This window comes from Motacilla alba, chromosome 3, assembly GCF_015832195.1.
Source record: "Motacilla alba alba isolate MOTALB_02 chromosome 3, Motacilla_alba_V1.0_pri, whole genome shotgun sequence".
Classification (NCBI taxonomy): domain Eukaryota; kingdom Metazoa; phylum Chordata; class Aves; order Passeriformes; family Motacillidae; genus Motacilla; species Motacilla alba.
Window position 1 is genome coordinate 90,165,095 of NC_052018.1, and position 24,095 is coordinate 90,189,189.

The 24,095-nt window shown below is 39.3% G+C and overlaps 1 long non-coding RNA gene across 1 annotated transcript in view; it reads right to left on the reverse strand.

The window, feature by feature from the left end:
* Positions 1-498: 498 nt before the first annotated feature.
* LOC119699858 overlaps positions 499-24,095 on the reverse strand; it is a 44,459-nt gene continuing 20,862 nt past the window's right edge. The window contains exons 2-3 of the long non-coding RNA XR_005256569.1: positions 23,034-23,185; positions 499-1,296 (exon numbers count right to left, since the gene is read on the reverse strand). This is a non-coding gene — a long non-coding RNA (uncharacterized LOC119699858). The remainder of the gene's footprint in view (positions 1,297-23,033; positions 23,186-24,095) is intronic.

Below are 24,095 nucleotides of genomic sequence, written 5' to 3' on the forward strand. Positions count from 1 at the left end.
GAGAACAGCAGTGTTATCTGCTGTGACTTCCAGGAAAGGCATAAATCATGGTTATCTGAAGGGCTGATGGTGTTCCATTTTTGTAAATTTGAGTCAGGAGAAACACCACTCTAATCAATGGGCTGTTCAACTGTACAGATAGCAGGACGAGGGTGCCCCAAACTCATTGTGTTTTGCACATTTTATCTTTCTTTACTCATTTTCCTGCCCTCACCTCCTTCTATTTTTTTCCTTAAAATGAAAGATTATTAAGAGATGCAACTGGAAACAGTCTTATCACAGAGAAATGCCCTCAAATCAATGTGTCTTTTATTAGGCATTGTCTTGAAATTCCCAACCACAACTTGAACTGAGGACAAGAGAAGTCGGTGCCTTATTGCATGAGGCCTATTGTAATTTGTAGCTTAAAAAGCATTATTTAATTTTCATTTGAAACGGATTTGCAGCGTATGCAATTTCAAAAAATAGGATGAAGCTTACTGTCTCTTTCCATTTATGGTTCAAGCACTTTGTTGGAGGCATTGTCATTCATCACAATGTCATCTCATGGTTATTAGTTTGCCTGCTGGGTAGAGGCATTTCAGCTAAAAGTGAAAGTACCAGTTGTACTAACTGCAGTTATATGTTTGCAGTATATTGAAGAAAATAGATGTGGTCTGGAAGTTAAGTTAAAAGCACAAATTCTGTGGGGTGCTGAGAATATCCTGCCAGATGCTGTGCAACCTCAGTTCTCATCCAGGGTGACAGAAAGCTAATGCGCCCTGTCTTTTTCAGGGTCAGACCACTGGTGATTAAACAATTCTAGCAAACATGATCTCATCCTTATTTGTCTGGGACATTATGAAATACAACATGAAGGAAGTTCAGATGTGGTAGCAGAATACAAAGCAGTAACACACCCAGCATGATGCTTGAAATGTGTTCCTTTATAATCCTATATTTCCCAGACAAACACTTGTAAACATTGAAGTAAAACAAAACACATTTCCTTTTCATGAAAAAAATGCCTTAAAAACCACAGGATTAACAACACCAGGGAAGGACAATCCCCTGAAGGGCCTAAATCTTGTTTCCAAAACTTGGGCTGAGTTAACTGTGTTCAAGCTGAATTTCTTCACGATAGCACATGGAAAACATTTAAAAAAAAAAAAAAAGTATCACAGTCAAACATGCCCTGAATAGATTCTGAAGTGATACCTCATGATTTGAACACTTACTGATTACATTCCAATGATGAGGGTGGGAAATGGAACTCACACATACTGGATCTGGTTTCTGGCTCGGCTGCGGGTTTTCCTGCATACACAGGAGCAAAACACTTTCACTGTGTTGTGTTGTGGTCCCATAGCTAAAGAAAATAGATGATATTCTGATTTTTTCAAGTCAAAAGAAACAAAAATGGGAGAACTTACCTGCTAGAACTTACCTACCAGAACTTACCTGAACGGGACCATTCATGTCCCCAAAAGCAAAGACCACTATATATATGCTGAGGTGATAAGAAGTGATAGTATTCTTTATTTTACACAGTAAAACAAAAAACATTATGGAAAAAGCTGACTGTGGTTGTTTGGTTTTGGGTTTTTGTTTTGTTTTGTTTTTTTCTGAATCACATTTTTTAAAATATACTTAAGATTATGACATTATTTAACAGATTTTTATTCAAATGTTGCAAAGAGCTCCTCCTTTTCTCCTGCCCAGGCTGTGTCCTGTCATCCAGTCAGAAGAGAAAAACCATCACAAAAGTGAGCATCCCTGGAAATGAGGAGAATTATATAGATAAAATGTCTGGTTCACAGAGTGAAAGCATAAGTAATATAACACAGGCCCAGGCCAATGTGTCGTTGATGATGTTTTATCTTTGGCAGCAGATTCAATTAAGGCAGGATTCATCCTATATCCTTCTGAGAGTCTGTCCTTCAGCTGTGCCCTTCTGAGAGCTGTGCCCTTCAGCTACTTCCCATCTTCCAGCACTTAGCTACATATGAACTTTCTGAGCTGGAGAGAGCATGTAAATCACCCATAGAAAGCATCTCATATTTGTAAATTTTCCTAATCCAATAATTTCAGAGTGAAAAAAATTACCTGTTTGTCCTTCACAGCATCCATCCTACAACAAGGATGATTAAATGATATGCTGAACTAAAAATCTCTTCCTTTTCCTGTGTTTTCCTGTTGTCTGGAAACATGGTCCTTAGCTCCTATACTATTGCAAAAAATTCGTATCTTGTTAATTTCAGATATTTTCAGCACACTAACCTTTCAGTCACCACTTTTGCGAATGGAAGGGCATTAATTTTTAGACTTCTTCACAGAAAACTCCTCTGACTGTTCTTGTTCCCCTTATCTATACTTTTCATGTTTTCCTGATACTGGTGCTGCTTTCATCCATCACAATCACAGTTGATTACTTGACAAATTCATATTTGAACTGTTTCAAATCTCCTGTGTGAATACTGCCAATTGTTACTGATGTGTGGTGCTACTGATTTACTCTAAAATCTCTGACACTCCAAAATGGAAGTTTGCACAGACTTATTTGGTGTAAAGAACGACCCCAGTGTGAAAGACTCCCACCTCATTTACAGTGCAAATAATTCATTTGGCTGTTCTATAATGTCTTTATCTTCCTTTGCTGCTTCTTCTCATCCTGCTAGCTGTCCAACCATTCTGCTTCTGATGTAGGTACAAAAGACTTTACTCTTAGCTTCCATTACTTCTGCAAGTTGCTTTCGCTAATATTTTAGCTAGCTTTGCTGTGGTTTAACATTTATTTTGCTGAGGATTATACTCTTCTTTTGTTTCTTCCTTTGGACACCACATCCATATTTTGGAAAATGTGTTGTCATTTTGAATATTGTCTGTTACCCTGCTCTTTAACTCTGCCAGCTGCTTCTGGATATGGCTCGTTCAGAGTACATTTTTATTGATGTTATCAATGACTAGCACACATTTACTCTTTTAAAAGCATGCATGCCACTTGCAAATATTTAATTCTTTTAACTACTATTTCCACACCTGCCTCGGAGAGTTTTGTCACTTTCATTCAATTTCCCAACTATTTATCTGAAGTATTTTGGCGGTGACTTAAATGTTACAACAAACCCAAGTCTCTGAATTGCTTTTTAAGTGTTTACTAAGGATAGCAATCAGACAACAAAGCAAAATAATGAAAGGTAAGTTGTCATTAAAAGCTTTCTCCATTTGATCCACGTATTAAATGCAGAGGTTAATGCTCCATCAGTGTTTGCTTCATAAATTTGCACATGTCTACATTAACATCATCCATGGCATCGTGGCGGTTAAGCAAGGGAGGAGAGGAAAATTTATCCTAAAGGTACTACACTGAATTCTTTGTTGTCCACAAAATGCTTTAAAATTATCTTTGCCATAACCTCGAAGTGTAGTTAGATCCTGATGCATGGCTTAATGGAAACATCAGTTTGGTTGCAAATATTTCAGCACGGTAAACATCCTTCCTTCAGCAAATCTGTATGTGAAGACTATAAATTAAGCCACAATGGGTCCTAACTACAGCTCCAGGACTTTGGGCAGAGTCTTAGGAAAACCTCTGAGAGTTTTTGTGCTCTCTCTCTCTTAGCAAAGTTTACAAGAATCTTCTTAAAGTAATAAATGGAAAGGGAGTCATTTTCACATGAAACTTGGGACTTACTATGTGGTTAAGTATCTCATTCTACTTTTCACAGGAATACGAGCATGTTTGTGCCATACAAAATTTCTCTTCTTTAATATCTGTAAATGTAAATAAGTATTTATTAAACTATTATTTCCCTCCATATTTTGATCTGCTTTAAATAACGAGTAAATATATGTCTCTTTTTAGAAGTCTTGTTACAAGTCTTTGACAAACAGGAGAATTTATGCAGATAACATACTCTATACATACTATATGTATAAGTTTATGCAAGTATATAAATATACATTTTGAAGCTTGCTCATGTTCTGCATGCCTAATGGTGTAAAACAGATGCTTTTTTTCATTTTTAAGAGCAAAAAATCCCTGCCAATGGGAAAGAAGAGCTGAATTTAGTTTTTATTTTCCACGTTGATATTTTGAATCCTGTAAGAAAGCCAGTCATTTTTTAAAAACAGAAGAAATAAGCCAGAAGACTGGAAAAACAGATGTCATTGTAAATGACAAATAAGAATACAATCCTGTTTTTAAAAAGTCTCTTCAGAATTTTTCCAATCAGATGTGATTTTCTTTTTGTATGGAACCTTGAATAGAGTGTAAGAATAACTTAGAAGTAAGTCTCACAACTCAAATACTGTATTATAGATTCAATCGGTTTATTTTAAATTTAATTTAAATGTTAGTGGTTTTTGGGGTTTTTTTTTTTGTTTTTTTTAATTAAAACATTGGAAAATACATGCATAAGGGAGAACTTTAACCAGACTTTTTGTAATAAGCCTGCTCAAAGTTGTGAACTCTGGGAAGCAAAGTGCATAGCCCACAGCAGCTGACATAGAAATCACTGCTCTGAAATGATCCAGGGAGAGCTGACATTATTTGTCAGTGATAGTAGCATTTGGGGTGATCAAAAATGGCTTTAAACCATTTGGTCTATTTCTGGTTTTGTTTCTTACAATAATATTGAACCAACTTGTGGTTACTACAGAATGAGTCAAAAGCAATGAAAGAGCAAAGGCAGACAGACCCGTGTGCTTAGCCAGAGCCATGCTTTGTCATTTTATCATCCAGATCATGTCAGCTGGCGGCAGCATGGGTAATCTAAGCTTCAAACAATATCATTCTGCAGATAAATCAATGAACACGGACAGAAACAAGCTAAGTCTATTTTAGACAGCCTAAAGATCAGCAGTTTTTTCTAATAGCTTGTCAGACTTCAACCTGTCAAGCCTGAAGATTTAGGGACACTGATTCACTGGAGATTTCCTGATTGCATTCCTGCTGAGCTATCTATGAATCACAATAGGAGACTCCTAGGAAAAGGGGAGAAAATGGATCGCCTTCAGGCCTTTATGAGGCACAGGTTATTGTCATGCCTCAACTAAATCCTAATTACTCTGATTAACAATGCAAGCCTGTCACTGCTCATGCATAATAGTGAAAAAGTTTGCAGTAATGACTATGAAATTCTGCCACTTCTGCTCAGGCCTCCACACGTGCCTTACTGGGGCTTTGTGGGCCCTGCATGCCATTCAGCCAGCTGCTGTTTCCAAAATAACAGAGTTGCCAGGGTGAGCTCCATTTGCAATGCAAACCAGACCTCAACATACTTGGTGAGATCAACTGGCTCACAAGATGGGCTGCAGGATTTAAAACATTTTGAGAAGTTACTGGCTCTGCAGATCAGATTTCCTGCTGCTTCATATTAATTTTCCTATTAAAATTAAAGGCCTATGGTAGGTTGCCATTCAAATTTAATGTCACCTTTTCATAAATACTACCAGTACCCTATCTGTCTCAAAGCTTTGTCACTGCTTAACTGTTAAGTATCTCTGAGGTATAACGGAAATAACATTTAGGCAGGTGTCTGCAACAGCATATACACATCTACTTGGAAGAAAATATCCAACAGTTTAGTGAGAGGTATAGCACTGCTTTCATTTGAGGGGAAAAAAAGAAGAGGTTTTTAGAAAAAAAGAGAGACTTTATTTCTAGAGAATAAAGTGTATTTTGAGATGCACACTCTAGATTGCAGTCATCTATGGAGCTTTGGCAGTCCCAGAATATTTGCCCTCTCAGCTTCTGTTAGCTCTGCAATCTGATCCTGCCAGCATCAAAACTGACTGCAGTTTGCAGTTTAGCCTGTGCTGACTCCATGCTGACATACAGCATTTCTTACCCTCACCTCCACACCCATACTCATTAAACAGTTGCAAAGTGTTGGAGTGCTCAGCAATGAAGCCTATAAAATCAAATCCGCAGTTATGCTTCGGTAGGAAAATTAGGGCATAATTAAAACTCTTTACTTCTTGTTTCCCTGTTTTAAAGGACTTATCCTGGAAACTTCTGTGTTCTGCTTAGCCACATTCCCCACCAGAGCCCATAACTCTGAAAGAGAGTTTTATCTTGGAAGACCAGAAAATGCCGCTACTTCTTTTGTGGATGTGTGCAGGGTCTTCTGCTTCACAGCCAGTGCATGTCTTGGGCCTCTGAGATTTGGACTTTACCATGTGATCAACTGAAAAGGAAAGGACTTTTTATCCTCCCCGTCTAAAGCAAAATTTCAGATTAAAGGATAGGAAAAAAAACCCCCATGGTAACGATCTGCTTTGAAATGACAGAGCTGTTTCCCTGTCAGAAGCAGCATGCTGATTTCATTAAACTTTCTTTGGAAGCTCCCCCGGCACCCTGGCCAGCTGGCAGCCCTTTGCCCCTGCCTGGCTACTTGATGCCCTTGGCACTGGTGCCCAGCTCCACACAGCGCTGCCCAGCTGTCCAGCAGCTACAGGGTCCCACAGGCTATCTGTCTCCTTGTGACAACTATTCGGAAATGTTGATGTTTCATTCCAGGGCAAACAAAATGAAATGTTGACAACCTGGAATTTCCCAGAAAACAGATGTTTCCTTTTCTGGCCAGCTCAACCTACACACACACACATACACACACACTCTTGCAGAATTATTAACTGCTATGTAATTACACCAGACTGTATGCCCACTTCCACTGTGTGGTGTGGAGGGAATCCAGCCTTCTAATTCCCATGTTAGAGCAGCCACCAGAGAGCCACAGAGACTGGGAAAGAGTTAGGTGCCATACTCCTTCATGGAGCAACACGGGGCTTTGTGCCATGTCACAATGTGGAGCATCTGCTGTGAAGGAAGGAGAGCACTGATGTGTCTGAGTAGCCCACAGAGAGCCACAGCCCGTGGCTGACAGACCAAAGTACAGGAAAAGCATCACTGTTTGGATCAGCAGTGGCTCCATCCCCTGGGAGCCCTCTTATTTTCTTTTTTTCACAGGAGCAGTTGCAAAGTGCCAAAAGCTATCGGGAAGCCTGCGTTACATCAGCAAGCTGAGTGTACTGACCTTCCGAGCCAGCCCACAGGGAAGAACAACAGGAGGGAGATTGCAGAGGGAGATAGGACTACTTAAGTAGCAATTCATTGTGAACCACTTTTCTAAGCTGTTGATAGAAGCATCAAGTGTGAGAGAGGAAGGGGACTTATCTTCTTGCCCAAGCAGAACCCTAATGACTCTACAATGACTGCTAAATAATGTTGCAAATAATCTCCATTTAATTATACAGCTCTAGTAAGTCCTAAAAAGGAAAGAAAACACAAAAGGCGTCTGCAGTCCTAACAGACTCAGCAGCTCCTTAGCCTAGTTCTGTAAAATGCATATGGGTATATAGTAGGAGTTATCTCCTGGAAGAGAATTGCCATCCTTCATCTCATCTGAAATAGTCACTCATGGGAAATAAATTTGCTCAGCTCTTGACACAGCCATCAATAAACTCTGTTTCTCTCTGGTTCATGAGCATCTAGGTTGGATGTCCTCAAGACAGAAATATATTTTATTTTACAAATCTCCTTTGGAAGGCTCTTCAGAAGCATTTTATCTTTGACCAGAGGGCACTACAAAAGCAGGGTGTTTAATGAACACAGCACCACTTCATGCGAAAATTTGAGGAATATTTTTCAGACAGATGCCTATTGTGAAAGCTGTTGACTTTCACAATTGGCTTTTTAAAAGCCTGAAAATATGAATTCCCTCTTTATCATTATAAATTTTTTTACAGATCCTGAAAGTCTGAAAATAGGCCACTCTTAGAAATAACAGCTTAATAGTATACTGTGTATACAACAGGCTGAGGAGAAAAGCACAAAATTCTATTTTTGGCTTAATATTCTAAAGCTTTCCTAATGCTCATTTCACTAAAATATTTCTTCAGGCACAGCCCAGATTCTGGCCAATATAAACACTGTTTTCATCTGGAATATTCAGCAAGATAATTGATAAAAAACGTGGCATAATAGGTGAAGGATCTGTCATTTGACTTCCACTACCAGCTCAGGAGACTTACTGTTATTATAAATAATACAAATTAAGGAAACACAAAGAACCAGGTTTCTAGTTACAGTATAGAAAGAGTGCCAAATTCTGGATTTGGGGATTCAATTGCAATGTGCAAGCCAGCGAGGCAGGAATGAAGAGCACCTCCAGAACTGTATTTTTATGAAAACATTGTGTGATTTCATCCATCAACTAGTGCACATTTAATTTTAGCCACATGTGTTAAATAAGCTGCCCTTAAAAGCTCCAGCTGATGAACTTTGTTGGTTGCTCATTTTGGTGAGTCCTACCTCCCATTTATCTGTATAGAGTAGAAGAAGTGTAACTGGGAAAATTCACAAACCAAATTTGGTATTATCTTAAATGAGATGGGAATTATATTATTAAAGGAAGGAGAGTTTATGTTAAGTAGCAGTCAAAAAACTGCTCTGTGTTAGCATCATATCAATCTGAGGGTAGGCACTGATTCCAAAGTGGGAGAGATGTGTGCAGGGAGCAGTCCTTCTCTGCAGCACCTCCCTTTTCTGTGCTTCCATGGCCATGGAAAGCAAAGGAATAATCACCATTTCTTAGGAAGGGTAGAAACACAGGCAGACACTGCACCTGATTGTAATACGAACCTGAGCTTTACACAAGCTCTGCAGTAAAAGAGGCACAGCCACATCTACTCATCTCACTGCAAATACCACAGAAATCTGAGCAGGTCGCAGCTGATGGCAAGAGCAGCGTGCAACCAGCCTCCCTGGATCTCTGATTGAGGTCTCCAGGAAAAGGGCAGCCAGCAGGCTACTTCCCAGCACCCAGGGGCTTCATCTCCATGTGCAATAGAGACAGAGAAGAAAGAGAAAAGCAAGCAGAAGGAGATGCCAAGAGAACAAGCTGAGTTCAGAGCAGAATACAAGTCCTAAAAGGTGATGGGAAATGAGGAAAGGCTCTGTATTCCTCCAGTGGAAAATATTAGAGCATGAGCACAGTCTGGAGTGCCCTTATTAGACAAGCAGCAGCCACTTCTCTTCTTCTAACCTCATTTTTTTCCATTAAAAAAGAAAAAAAAAATTGGCCAGTTGATGTGATTCAGCTCCTGACCTGGCTTTTCTGGAGGTAATGCTTCCTGTCTGAGGTACTGTTTCTGGCTCACTGGATTTCCTGGCTGAAATTTTCAGTCACCTAGGGAACCTGTGTGTTCACACATGTACCATGAATTTAAGCAGGAAATGTCATCTGAACCCCATGAGCAGATGTGAAATATTCTGGGATGTTGTTTTTGGTGGGTTTTTTTACTCCTCTCTTTTCACATACTTTAAATTTGCTGCATCTTCTATCAGTCTTTTTGTTTCTTTGTTCTTTCTTCTCATAGTTTCTCTTTCCACTAAGACTCCTCACATTTCACTCCCTACTGATTCATATTTTTCTCTTTCTCTCCTGCAGCTACTAGCTTCTCTGTGGTTTTGACTATCTTTTGTCTCCAGATGCACTCCCTTCATCTTCACTCCTTTGTGTCATCAGTCTGCCCTATCTGGCCAGTTGCCCCATATGTAAAAGCTGAAACATCTCTCCTGTTCCCAGTACAACTTATAAAATGGAAATTCACTTCAGGGCTTCCTCCCCAGCTATATAGATCATCCAAGCTCCATGCAAGAATATCAAGGTAACTGCAGAAACACCTCTGCAATATTCTATGGTATGGTGGAGCAGGGAGTAAGAGAGACAGAATGAAGAGGAATTTACCTACATCTGCTTTTCTTGGTCATAGATCACTGCCTATAAAGTATTTAAATAGGTTTGAACACTGATACCTACACCAGGCTGTTCCACAATGTCCCAGATTTTCCACTGGCATCTCCAGTGTGCTGCAAAGGCAAATTCTGGCCTTAACTGGGTGGGTTCAGACACCTGCCCCTCCATGAATTCCCAGGCATGCTCTGTATTTGTCCACATGCAAATGCTGGTGGTTGCAAGTACTCTGTACCATTGATTTAGAGCTTCCTCTCCTGTATCCAGACTATTTCTCTGGTAAAATAGGAAGGTAGAAGCTGTCCCTGTTGCAAACATCTTCAGCTGTTCTCCAGATTACACCTGCATCTTTAATACTGTTCCTGGTCTGGAATACAAGCATACTGAAAACAACAAAAATCAGGTAGCACTTCTGCTTCTTTATTCAATATAATATATACTCTGATGTGGGGTCATGTAACACGTGGTTGTGCATTTGGCTACATAGGCATAATACCCCGTCACTAAATTTAAAAATTTGTTTTAAGAAGTACAGTCATAGATTGATTTTTAATGGAAAAAAGACAATTCATGTATCTTGGTATATATCTGAGAAATTACATTTTTTAAGTCTACATTTTAACCTAACATCCAAACAACTGCACAACTTCTTACTTTAAAATATTTAGGTCCTTTGAGGTTAGGCTTCTCTTTGCAGAACTCACTTACAAAAAGCTATTAGAGTCTGCCAATTCTGCAGTGCAAAATTTGTAGCAACAGGTCAAAAGACAGTTCCTAGAGGAATCCAGCAGCCCTTTGTAGTAAATCAGCAGTCACGTCTTTGATAAATGTCTCCTGAGTCCAGCAGTAACTGTTCCTCTGTGCTGAAAGATAAAACAGTGGACTCGTACGAGCCATGGAGTCTAGGGAAAGTCACACAGCAACAAGAACTGGTAAATGACTTCTGGGGAAGTAAAGGTTAACCCAGCACTCATGAACACTGAACTTAGCAGCTCTGGAAAACAAGATGGAAGCCTACCTGGGCACGTGAATTGAGGTGTGTTGCTCAAGTATGAAATGTGCAGCACCCTGGAGGATAATAAGGCAATTACTCTAACCCAAATGAGAGGTATAAAACTTTTTCAGATTGATAAAACCCACTCCAAGTGTACCTATTTTCATGGTGTCATGAACTTCCATGTTCAGCCTGTTACTTGATAATTCTGTTGGACTTCAGGTCCTACAAGCGAAGAGCAGAGGTTCCTCCAGGCTGCATTTTAATGCTCCAGGGGCCAATCCTGCAGCTGCAAATGACTTGAGCAACCTCAGATTACAGGACCACTGTTCACACAAAGCTCTTTTTTGCCTTTCATGGCCACATCTGCTTCCCTGATCAGCCACACTCAAGCCAGTGAGAATATTTTCCACATCTGTAAGCTGGTCCATGCAGAGATGCCATGGGCTGAAGAGGCACCAAGGAACCACTGGCTGGTTTGGAAGGATGAGGATGAGGTTTAGGGGTCAGTTTTCACCCAGCAGAAGCAGTGCTCTCCTGGGAGGTGTCATGGCAGCCCAGCATTTCAACACCACAAGAGGCTAGACAACATCAGAAGCCACAGCAGCCTGTTTGCAGCCTGTCAGTGCCTCATCATTTTAACCTCAGGGCAAGTGAGAGCTGATTCAGTCGCACACTGCCAGGGGTAGTTGGGGCTCTGGTACCCTCAGTCCTTGGGCAGGGTAAAATTTGGAATGAGCACAGTCTTTGTTGCTGCAGTGCTTCACAAGTTTCTGCCTCTGGAATAGGATAGCTGAGGATGCCGGTGACTGGCGCAGAAGGAAAATGAATAGCTCACATAATTTTTTTGGCTGAGATTTATGAGCCTATCTCATCAAGATTAAATTGGTGGCATAGTCTCAAATGAAAACTAGGTGTGAGAAGCAGCTTAACTTGACAGCATGAAAATTTGTCCCCTGCTGGCAAAGAAATCTCTCTACTTTTTCTCCTAAAAAACCCCCCAGTCTAGTAAAAAAAAAACCCTGGACCAACTCCCATCCAAGCTATCAAAAAAGTCAGTCCAGTAAAAAAACTGGGTTAACTTCCATCCAAGCCATCAGATCAAAATTCAGGTACTGGAACCATGCTAGGAAAAATATTATTTCATATTCTTTTCTTTCCAACTTAGTATCTGGCTGCTTTCCACCAGGAGAAGGAAGGCCTCCCTCTGAGAGGAATGGCACCAAGCCCTCAGCAATGTTTTTTTGCAGTTTTTGGGGGACTGCTTATTACGATTCCTTTTTTGGTGACATTTCATCTCTATTATCTTAGGAGTAAATGCCTGTCTAGACTGGTTCACTAAGGATTTTCTGAAAATATCCCTGGATTTTTGGTCGTAATCTTCTGTACCTGCTAATGAAGATGTGTCTTTACAACAGGAAACAGTTCTCACCACTATTTCTGAAACTATTTCATTAGCTCTGCCCTTGCATCTGAGACAAAATTACTTACATATAAGCACTGGATGTAAGTATTGAGGACGAGGAATTTACACAGGGAAGTTCCTCCTGAATAATAAATTATATTAGAAGAGAGATAGAGGAATCATTATTTCTGGGGCAACAGCATTTAAAAGTTCCCTCTATGGATTTGCACTTAATACATTTGATACAGGAGGAAGCTATTTTGTGGTCTGGAGAAGGAGAAATTTTAAAACACCATAAAGTGCAGGACTAATGAACTACTGAGATCTGCAGTGTCTCTTGCCTCTTTACATCTCCCATATTACTAAATACAATACAGTAAAATTTCATGCACAGGGACCAATGAACAAAGACATAAAATGCATCATTATGTTGTACTCTAAGGGCATTTTAAAGTTCTTTTCATCTGTGTAAAATAATATAGACTACCTAGGACTGTAACTAGACTGTGGCTAAACCTAATACAGATAAATCTAGGCTTTATAGGGAAGAGATCTCATTGTCTCTACTTTGCAGATGCTTATGAGAAAGAGAGCTGGTTACTGCTGTAATTCTGGTTCTCTCTATGAGGAGGACACTCAAATCTGCTGTTGTAGTCCATTCTAGACTACTAATTCCACCCCCAATTCCTATAGAAACCTAGGAGCCCTTGCTCTCTTGAGATCTCAGATGAAATGCTGGAGCTCAGCATGCCTCTCTTCTCTACCAGCAACGTCATGGCGTGTGTGGCAGCAGCTCTCTGGCCACAGAGAGAAACAACTTTCCCAGGCATTGTCCTGGGGAAAAGTCTGTGAGAAGATCAGAGAAAAGAATGAGAAACAATTCTTATCTTCACTTGCTGCACCTGTTGTTGTGAACTTGTGGAATGTGTTATGGAGATTTGTCTACCAAAGGGTGGTTTCTTAATTAGCCAGTGGTGGTGGTGTTTGGATTGGAGGACCAATTAGGTCCACCTGTATCGTGACTGTCTATAAAAGCAATGGGTTTCTTAATAATGGTATAATAGAATAAAGATTATTGATCAGCCTTCTGTGAATCATGGAGTCAATGCTAATTCTTACCTGGCTGGGGGCCTGCAATGACAGGTTTGTACCATCATATTTTGCCCCAAGAGTTCCAGCTCACTCAGCTATTCTCAGTGGTGTGGAGGAATCAGACTGGGTTCCTTCAAAAAATTGTTGCCTATGATCTGATTGAAATTTCCTTTAATACAGTAGTCCTTCCTATCCCCTTTATATGTCTGCACAGGGATAATAGGAAAGAAAAAAGGAAATAAAAAATTATTTCAACATCAACAAAGCATAAACTAATCAGAACTCAGGCCTGTTGGTTTATGGTGCCACCATTCTGTCCCAGGCCAATGCAGCCTGCTTGCATGAAAATTCACAGCAGTCAAGTATCCCTAAATCTGCTCTGTCAAGCCATTGGTACTACTTGCCAGGCTCCTAATACACCTCCGAAATAATATCTAGGTTCCCACCAAAATCAAACATGCTTTAAAAATCTGAACTAAACCGTTAGGAAGTATATCTTTATGTATGCCCTAGTAAGACGAATGCTCTTTTCTTCCTAACCCAGCTGACAAAAGCTGCATTGAGAGAGTGCTCAAATTCAAAGATGCTTGGCTGTGGATATGTTTCCAGAGAGCAAATTAATCCAGAGTTTGAGCACTTTGAGAGGCTTTTTGGTTAATATTCTATCAGGGAAGAAAAAAAGACCCCACAGAACAAATATGCACAAGGTACACCACTATATAAACAGGAAGCTAAGAACAAAACCTCCACAAAGACCCTTATGGACTTTCCTGTGCCTACCTGATTAACCTCTGCAGCACTCTGATGTGTTGTGCTTGGGGATACTAAAAAAGGAACTCTCAAGTGGACAGAGTGTGCAGTTCAGTGTCAGTTGGGGCATGGAGGAAAGGCAGGATCTGTGCCATTGCAGGTTCTGCCCACACTTATGCCCATAACATCTTATTTGTGATGGTGCCCTGTACATAAGTAGGTGTATTTCTAGCCTCTTCTCCAGTACAGAAATGCCTACAAGCTTAGTCTTATTTTGACTTTTGTATTTGGTAATGAAAGTGTTTTGTAGCTGAATTTCCACCATCTGAGCTTTGAAACCTGCAGGGAGACTGCTGCAAATAGCAATCCCAAAGGCAGCCCTGTCCCCCACCTCCTTCCTTGTAGTCCTCCCTCGTCTGGCCTGAGCAACCCAAAGCTTGCCTTGGGTCTGGGCTGTGGCTTATGTAAATTTACTTTATTAATTTATTTCTGTCTTCCATAAGGCTGATCCCATACAGTGGAAAGAATAGATGGCAAAGGAGGGATCTAATGTCAATGGAAGCTTGAAATCCACAGTTTTAGATTTCTTCGGGTGCTTCTCTTCCTCCCTTCTAACCCCTCACTCCCTCACATTTCAATTTCCTTTGCAGTCATATTTCTCCCCTTTAACATATCTTTCCTTCCCCTGCTGCTTAGGAGCAAAGGACTCTTGTAAACTGCAAGATAAACTAATTTACAGCCAGGTTTTCTGGAGAGTTGAGCTTCCATCGAGTTCTCAAATACCTGCCAGGATCTCAATAGTTTGAGATTGCTGGGTTTTGAATATACTTGCTAGATCTAACATATATTTAACTGGATGTGAGGTCTTTCAATAAACTAGTTGTATGCTGGGGCCCTGCATTCCTCTCTTCTCTATTCCCCTGACTAGAACTGATGACACACAAAAATTAGGAAGAGCAATTACTTGCAAGTTGCTAACAGAGCAGTAGCCTAACCTGTGCAGACAGAAATAGAGTTTTTGCCTCTTCAGGGGTCTCTTACATTCATACCCTATTTTATGTAATTTACATCAGAAATAGGCCAGAATGGACTAGACAAATAGGTTTGAGTGGACCTGGCAAAGAAAAGATTATTGGTTCTACCCTGCTAGCCAGCTCTACATTTTTTAAAGAACTGCACTTGGGTATAATAGTTTTGCTGCAATTGTTCATCTCCACTACTCTAAGGGTCTCATTAGAACATTTTCTTTGTGAAGAATGCTAAGCAAGGAGAATATAGCTTTCTGTAGCACTGCCTTTTAAATTTATGTGTGTCATGGCAGCCATCCCAAATGTCATGCTGAGAAACATCTCAAGTCTCTCAAAATCATGAGATTTTAAAAACACTTTGTCACCATTGACTTCTTACTATTTGTCTCCTGCATTTGAAATCCATTTGAGGTTACATTACCAAGTGCTCATCCACTTGCAAGTCTGGAAATATAGCCTTAGAAAGAAAAGAAATCTGGGTTTCACAGGTAATCATTTGAGTACAGGAAATAAGGATTTACTTGTGAGACTCACAATAAAATCCTGAGATGTGGCAACATTAACAGTGTGATCGTTACTGCAATTAATGGCAGCTTCAGGAACCCTCATAGGAGATAGTAATTCCTCTGTGTGCAAAATATCTTTTCCCATAAAACTGTTATAAGGCTTAGCTTTGTATGTAGCTGCCAACATGAATTAGTCAAGAGCAATTCATATCAAACAATTCTATTTCCTATTCTAGTCAGGCAGAGATGTTGTGGGCAGAAAAACAGCATAAAATGCTATATTTCAACTTCATAAAATTATTGAACCATAGAATTGTCTGGGTTGGAAGGGAATTTTAAGATTATTTATTTCCAACTCTCTGCCATGGGTAGGGGCAGCTTCCAGTGGATCAGGTTGCTCAAAGGCCCCTCTATCCTGGCCTTGAACACTGCCAGGGATGGAGTATCCACAGCTTTTCTGGGCAGCCTGTTCCAGCACCTCACCATCCTCACAGTCCAGACTTTCCTCCTAACTTCTAATCTAAACCTTCTCTCTTTCAGTTTAAAGCCATCACCCATTGTCCTGTCTCTACATTTTGCTTGAGAAAGTTTTTTTATATCATCCCAGACAATATTACCATTAGCAAATTAGGCAAACAAAATAACAATTGACCAAGACAGGTGCCTATATGATTCAAAACTATAGAATCTGCTGAAAAAAAAAAATAAAAAGAAATGAGCAGTGGCTCATTGTCAGACTACAGGGCTCTATAATGTGGTATTTCCCAGACATCCTTCCTGGGCCAGTTTAATATTTTCATTAATAAAATTGCTTCTCACATTTTCAAACAATGAGGAAGTCTTCAGGGCCTGGAGGCACATTGAAGATGATGACCAGTCTTCAGAAAAAACACTGGAAGTGGTCAAATGCTCTTGAAAGTACAGTAGTAGGATGTGATTTAATGTGCATAGCGGCAGGGCTCTAGACAGAAATAACCATGTACACAAATTCAGAACAGGTAATGATCATTTCTGCAAAAGAGGTTTTTGAGATAATACTTTATAAACTAGTTATGGTGTCATGCAGTTAGAATTAAAAAAAAAAAAAGAGGGAAAAGAAAAGAAAAAAAGGAAAAATCATGCTGCATTTTATAAACACTTCTAACAGAAACAATTAACAATCCTTTTTTTTGACTTGTGATGCCAAAACTGTAAGTGAAGTTCCATTCCCAGTTTTAGGTACTGGACTTACAAGAAGAGGTAAACTCACATAAAGACAGAATGGAAGAGAAATTATAGTAATCTTTAAATATATACATAGTAGCAACAGTCTAACAATGACTAGGACAGAAGAAAATAATGAATCTAAGTAACAACAGTGTAGATTTAGGTTACTCTTTAGCTTCTGGACAATTTCCAATGAAGATAACTTTATAAGAAAAACCTTTTATATTGAGACAATCTAATGAAAGAAATCTCATAAATAGCTATAATATAAAAGGATCTGATTTTGTAGTGTACCATTCCTGCTGAATGTCAAATGGATAAGTTCGTGCCACATCAAAAACAAACTACTGCAAGAAGTGATTTGTAGTGCAGTTAAACAAAGTTTGCAATTAAGGAGTGATGTAGAGTACTTTAGTATTTGTTAATAATGTGCAAAAAAAAAGCTCAAAGTGTCTAGATAATTCTGTTTCCTGTTGGCTTTCAGTTATTGTTTCAGGCTTTCTCTATTATGCAGTGGCTGAAATTATCTGAGTAGTGATTTGTGGAACTGGAATCAGAGACCTAAGTAAACTAGTGTAAGCCACTCAATGGGGAAAATTTAATTTTATCTTTCCTGTTGGATAATTTGGTGCTTGGTTTTCTTGGTGTCTTTTCAATAGAAATGCCAAAAAAATGGTCCTACTCATTTTGATCTGGAAAGTTGAAAAGAAATTCTACTGAGACCAAGTAAGTTTTCCAGGAAAACACTCCTAGATCAAGCTGGGTATTGTTCACTTTTTCTTAGATAACCAATAAAGAAAAAATATTGAATAAATTAATTAATCAGGTCTTTAATAGAAGTAAATGGTGCACAATTCCCTTCCTCCTTTCCACATATCACCATTTGGTGTATGGTGGATATAATTTAAACTAAACACTTTGAGAAGCATTGCAAAATTATGGACTTCCACTGAACTTCTTATTAGCATGTCCCTTTTTTTAGAGAAATCTAAAAATTTGGCAAGGAAATTAAGAAGTTCATTGAATCTACCTATTGTGAAAATAGCCAAGGGCAAAGAAGATGTACTGATGTTAAATGATAACATTTCATTTCTTTCCTGTCCTGAAAGGTGATATGTGTTAGAACTAATGCCCCTTGGCACAAAAGTTTGCTGGAATGTGCTGGTTTAGCATGGATCAGTGATCTTAAAGCTTTCCAAAGTGGGTGCAAATGTCACTCCACCGAGTAATGAGCACCAGGGAGGATTGTTCCCTACAGGATCTGTCTAAATAAATACAAAACTGCTAGCTGTCAGTCTGGGAAAAGGGTCAAAGGCTATTTTTTTACAGCTGATTGCTTGTTTGTGAGTCATACAAAAAAATACATAAAAAATAAGGAATTGAGTAAATACCAACCAGCACATTGGAGAGCTTTATGAGACTGATTGGTGTGTAGAACTGAAATGAATACTCATGTGAAAGTCATGAAAACTTTTCTTTCTTTCTTTCTTTCTTTCTTTCTTTCTTTCTTTCTTTCTTTCTTTCTTTCTTTCTTTCTTTTTCTTTCTTTCTTTCTTTCTTTCTTTCTTTCTTTCTTTCTTTCTTTCTTTCTTTCTTTCTTTCTTTCTTTCTTTCTTTCTTTCTTTCTTTCTTTCTTTCTTTCTTTCTTTCTTCCTTCCTTCCTTCCTTCCTTCCTTCCTTCCTTCCTTCCTTCCTTCCTTCCTTCCTTCCTTCCTTCCTTCCTTCCTTCCTTCCTTCCTTCCTTCCTTCTCTTTCTTTCCCAGAAAGAAAATATTTTGTTATTGCATCGTGGATATACAATCACACCAGTATTTGGACTAAGAGTATTTTCAAAGAAATATTTGGGGGGGAGTCAAGAAGTGAAGTCTGTATAACTGAGTGATGACTCATTTCTCATAAATAGTGGCTTTTAACCCATTAATAAGGGGTTTTTTTAGTATATTGTGATCTGCAGAGCCATAGAATTCTATAAACTACCTGCTCTGTGAGGCTGTGAGAGCTAGCAAAAAAAGCAAGAAAAAAATGTCCACAGACTTAAACACAGAGTTCTATACCTTAACAACATGAATGCTAGAGAAGCAGACATGGAAAATATTTGAAAATCACTGAAATAAACCATAATCAAATAGTTTATTAAAAAAATAGAGTTTGAGATATACTGACTGAGGAGCCAGTCCATCTCCTCCTGCCTTTAGTGAGAGCTTGGATGACTCCCTGGTTCAAGGTCCGGCCCATTGGAGTCAGTGTGAGTCATTCACAGACTTCAGTGAACCTAGCTGTACCTGAAAATCAGTAATTTCATAAAATATAAGTTTGTTTGCAAAATTTTCACTTATATATAGGAACTATGTTAATCAAATAAATATTTTGTCATAAATTATGTGCCTTAAATCCAGTGCTTACCTAGTTTGCCTCAAAACTTCTGTATAATATCTGCAAACCTACACTGTAAACTAAATGGAGTAACACTGAATTCCAGCATTCCATGGAGTTCCTTTTGAAGGTTTTATATGCTACACATACACTATATTAATATTTAAAACAGCTGTTTAACATATGAGGATTTTACTACTTAGTTTACTTCTACCATTTTTCCATTAATACATTCACCATGTATGCAGGTTTACAAACTGACTAAAACAGACCCAAATGTTCTAAATACACAGTCAGTTCATTAATAAATGATAAAAAAGAAATGGAAAAATACAGTTTTTCTATTCATGCTAGCTAAAAAGATACAAGAGAAACAGATCATCCAGTTCCACAGACTGCGGAATAAAAAGATGTAAGCCTTCACCTAGCAAAAAAAAAAAAAAAAAAAGAAATCAAATCACATATTTTGAAACAGCTTAAAGAAAATTCCAGAAGAAAATAATTAGAGGCACATCTTTTTCTGGTTCTGGTCTTGCTCTATTTTCAGTGTCAGGTAATGCAGGTGTATTTTCTAAAACAAAAGCACATCCTCATGTTTTCAAAAGTACCTAGGGATCTCCTTGGCTCTACAGAAAGCAGCTGCATCATGTCTCCACTCAAACATATAAAACCAAAGGCACCAAAACCCTCTCCTCTTCTAAGAAACTCGGGGTAATAAAAATGGCTGCTCTCAGATTCATTGTCAGTATGGAACCTAACAACCAAAACTTTTTACAGTTCCGAGAGCCTGCGCGCTTTCACGGCCAGCACAGACACGCTCACCCTTCCCACTCCAGCTCAACGGCAACCTGAGCTGCGGGTCTGCTCTGGGTGGAGATGGCAAACAGATGAGTTCCCACACTTGTGTGCACTTGGGTTCTTTTGGGCAATTTTACATGAATTCAGAGGTCACTGGAAAGTGAACCCTGACAGGACGGAATGCTTAAATTACAAGACAAAAAAGCAAACAAACTTGACCCCCACTCTTCATGATGGCTCTGACAATTGCGAAACAAAAAAGAAAAAGAGGAAATCACTGAATGTTTGTTAGGAAAAAGCATCTTGTTGTGCAATATAATATTATATCCTTCTGCGAAATGGGGAGATTAAAATCCGCTGTATCTTTCGGTTTTTCTAATTCTCTTCTCCCCCTAAAAATTCATGGACTGGAGACAAGCGTGGCACGCACTAAGCATTCCAATTGCTTTTGAAAGGAGCGTTTTGCTAGTGGAAAATGTGCTGTCTCTTTGATTGCAAATGTAGTTGATTGTGAGGAGAATGAAAGGATGACCTATGACATGACCTGCTAGCACAGTAAGGTCATTTTTTTTCCCCCTCCTCACACAAAAGATAAGAGGCTGACTGCTTACAAAGTGTTCTGGCAAATGGACAAATTAGGACTGCCTGGACTCCCGCTCCGGTCAGGCAAGTTATTCTAAGTGAAGATAAGTGAAAGTTTGAAATGTTTTGAGGAGGAGGCAGACTGCAAGCTTTCATTCCTTCCCCAAATGGATGGATTGTGAAGGAAGGGAGCTGTGCAAAAATGGCTGGCCCAGGAGTTTCAGGTTTCAGACTTCAGGTTTCCATAGCTGAGCAGTAGAGAGGAGGAGGAGGACAGGATGACTGTGTGGATGTAATGTCAGAAGGCAGCAGCTCAGGACGGGAAGCCTCTGTTTGACTCCCAGCCTGACCATTTGTTTTCTGTGAGGCACCACACAATAACAGGCAGACAAACAAAATCCTCCTTTGAGATGCTGAGGCACAAGGCAGATCTTGGGTAAAATTCCTACAGCTATGTTACCATAGCATTTTATTTGAATAACACCTGTCCATTCAGGACAACTCTGACATTGGGAAAATTCAACTTTATGGCTTTTAAATCCAAACTTGCATTAGCTGCTCAGGTCAGTGCATGGGCTAGTTTCTGTCCATGTGTATCCACATGCATAAACTGACTCTTGATCTACTGTCAGACCAACATTTCAAGCTCTGTATGAGACAGAAAAAATGTTTTCATACCTTGGTGATGTGCAATGAGATAAATTTATCTGTGAGAAGTGTTCAAATAGGCTTGTGCTGCTCATTTATAAACCTAGCTAGAAAAATGAACTGCTTTTTAGCAAAACTAGGGTCAGATTTCTATTGAGCCCTCAGCAAGGCTCTAGTTTGGGTGAAAGTCCCCCGATTCCAGCAAATAAACAGCCTAAAGCTCAATCATTTTAGCACAGAATTGCTTTGAGACCTGGGGTTTGAACCCTAACCCTCAGTGCAGAATTCCTCAGTATGAACTCATTCAAACCAAAGCCAAAACAAAAGTTTTCGTGAAACCCAGGAAATCTGAAACACCAACTTTCTTAGCAGTGCCACAAAGCAAGCTCCAGAAAACCACGGATAAGACCATACACCACAAAAAAAGATTAAACACATGGAAAACGTCATCTTCTGGAAATGCTTATTTCTTTCTACAAAACTTCCAAGTTCTCTAATTTCTGTTTGATCTACTTCAGAAATATACAGTATCAGTAAAGTTCCACCTGAAGTGTATGTGGCACATTCCTGGTATCAGCTGGAAATTAAGGAAGGCTCCCAACAAAAGCAGAATCTGAATCACCTGCCACAGGGTGACAGGCCAGATATATGTTTTCAGCACAATTGTGGAAAGCTGTCAAATGTGGGCCTCTGTGATTTCACTTCACAAATTTATTTTTTTAATATAGAAATGGAATATTGGCAGTTATGGAAAACTTGCAAAATAAGATGTGTCCCAGAAAAACCCTGATTAACCAGATTTGCACCATCTGACAGAATGTCGCTGTCAATTCATTTAGAATCTGGTCCAGAGCAATCTTTAGGCAAGTATTGTCTCAAAGCAAAACAGCAATCTCCTGCAAGGGTTCAAATGTTTTCTATGAAGAACTTTCATATAAAATGTTCATATATTTTATATGAAGAACTCTCTTTAGTGCTTCACAGGATCTGTACCTATGTTAAGAGGCAAGTAGGAGGCAAAGCTGAAGCCCATTCTTGCATAAAGTATAGGCCCAAACCTTTCCTTTTCAGCAATTTTCTTAGTAATAAAAATGAGCATATAAATGACCTTCTTAGCCCCATCAAAATCAAATCTGTGACATAAAATAATCAACAAGAGCAATTCTGTCCCCCATCCCCTGTGTCCCCCACCCCCACTGCACACGGCTCCCATTCCCTTCTGGTGGAAACTGTGGGAAAATTCAGTCCTGTGTATCTGTCAAGCCAAGTCTTCGTCTGTGACCAGAACAATGAAGGCAGAGAATCTGGAGATCATTTCCCTCAACACTGTCTTGGACATGCTGGTATTATCATGGTTCTGTAGAGCATCCATATCTCCTTTGTCATGATTTTATCTCTAAAAAATGTGGGCATATCTGCACAGTAATTCACCATTAGGTTAAAATGAGCAAATTCGAATAGAAACTTTTATTGCCCCTTGTTTCAGAATATAAAACAAAATGCCTGACATCTGGTCTCTTTTAATGGCATCTGGAGTTATGTCTAAAGAGATACTGCAAATTCAGTTTCTTCAATTGCATTTGAATTTCAGTATGAGCTATTTTAGTAGAACACAAACTTCTTGGTTTAGAGCTAGTTAAAACTACAGAACAAGAGAAAAGACACTCTCTAAAGTTCCTTTATCTAAAATCAGTGTCTCTACATGGTACATCCTTTGATCTCTGGACAACAAAGAACAACCTCAGCTTAGAGGCAGGATGAGAAGGAGAAGCTGAGGAAATAAAACATTCATTGAAAGGCACCATCGGCTGTCATTCAACCTCAGGGTGAGACACTGCCTGCTACCTTTTCAGATCACTTTTTGATTTCCAGCTTTCTTTCTTTTTTTATTTCTGAGTGTAAAAAACTTACCAGCAGCTTCTGACATGTTTCAGATGAGCCATTTCACCATTCTACAGCTTCAGCGCAGCATTATCTTCTATCTTCCAGCAATCATTTGGAGAGCTTCCCTCTGCTGGTGTGGAACCACTCATGATGGATAAAGCACCTCGTGTTAAGCTTTGCTGGCAAAGGGATGGTACAGGTTCAATAGATCTCATGGCTAGTGCATGCACATGGACTTCTACTCTGAAACGCCTCTGCCTTCAGTGTAAATAAATAATTACATTAATTATGTGAGTAAAAACTCACAGAATCTCACTCATCAGGAATATACAAGGCTCTGGTGGCTAATTCCAGCTCTGCAAGGAACTGAGTCATAGCTCAGCAATCAGCACTTTGTTTGGCTGTAGTATCAAATTCATAAAGCTGCCATGTTTTGGTCACTAGAAGGACCAGAGATATCTATTTTGTTACCACTGATGAGCTGCAGAGTAGCATTGATGCTTCACAACTGGGGGAGCTGGAGGCAGAAAAACCAAAACTGAAACTCTCTTACTTTTAATCTACATTACATCAGTTTAAAACTGGGACAGACTTAAGACAGATATGGCCAGTAACCAACAGTTCCTGCAGTTCTGCTGCCAGGCAGTAACTTATTAAGTTGCTATAACTCAGCTGTCTGTCTGAACCCCAGCACATTCAGTTAATGAACACTCAGTAATTTTTTTTTTTAACCATGCTGAGATTTCTATTAAAAGCATTCAGTTTGAGTTTTTGAATGTGGCTGCTGGGCTTTAGAAGGAGAAGGAAGTTATTAAACTTCTTCTCATGCATAGAGAAAAATCAGGGGTTAGAGTTTCTTCTTGTTTTCCTGATTGCTATCAAATGGCTCCCACACTCACTTTCCAAAAGGCACTTATCCTCAGCTCATTACAGACACTGTTCTTATTTAGCAAGAAAAGGAGCAGGTTCCAGGAGCACCTTGACTCTGTATTCCAGGCTCCCAAATATTGTGAAGCTAACAAGTGCAAAATAAGGGCTTTAGAACATTTAACATGTGGCGACAGAGCTGCATATTTGCAAGTATATTGG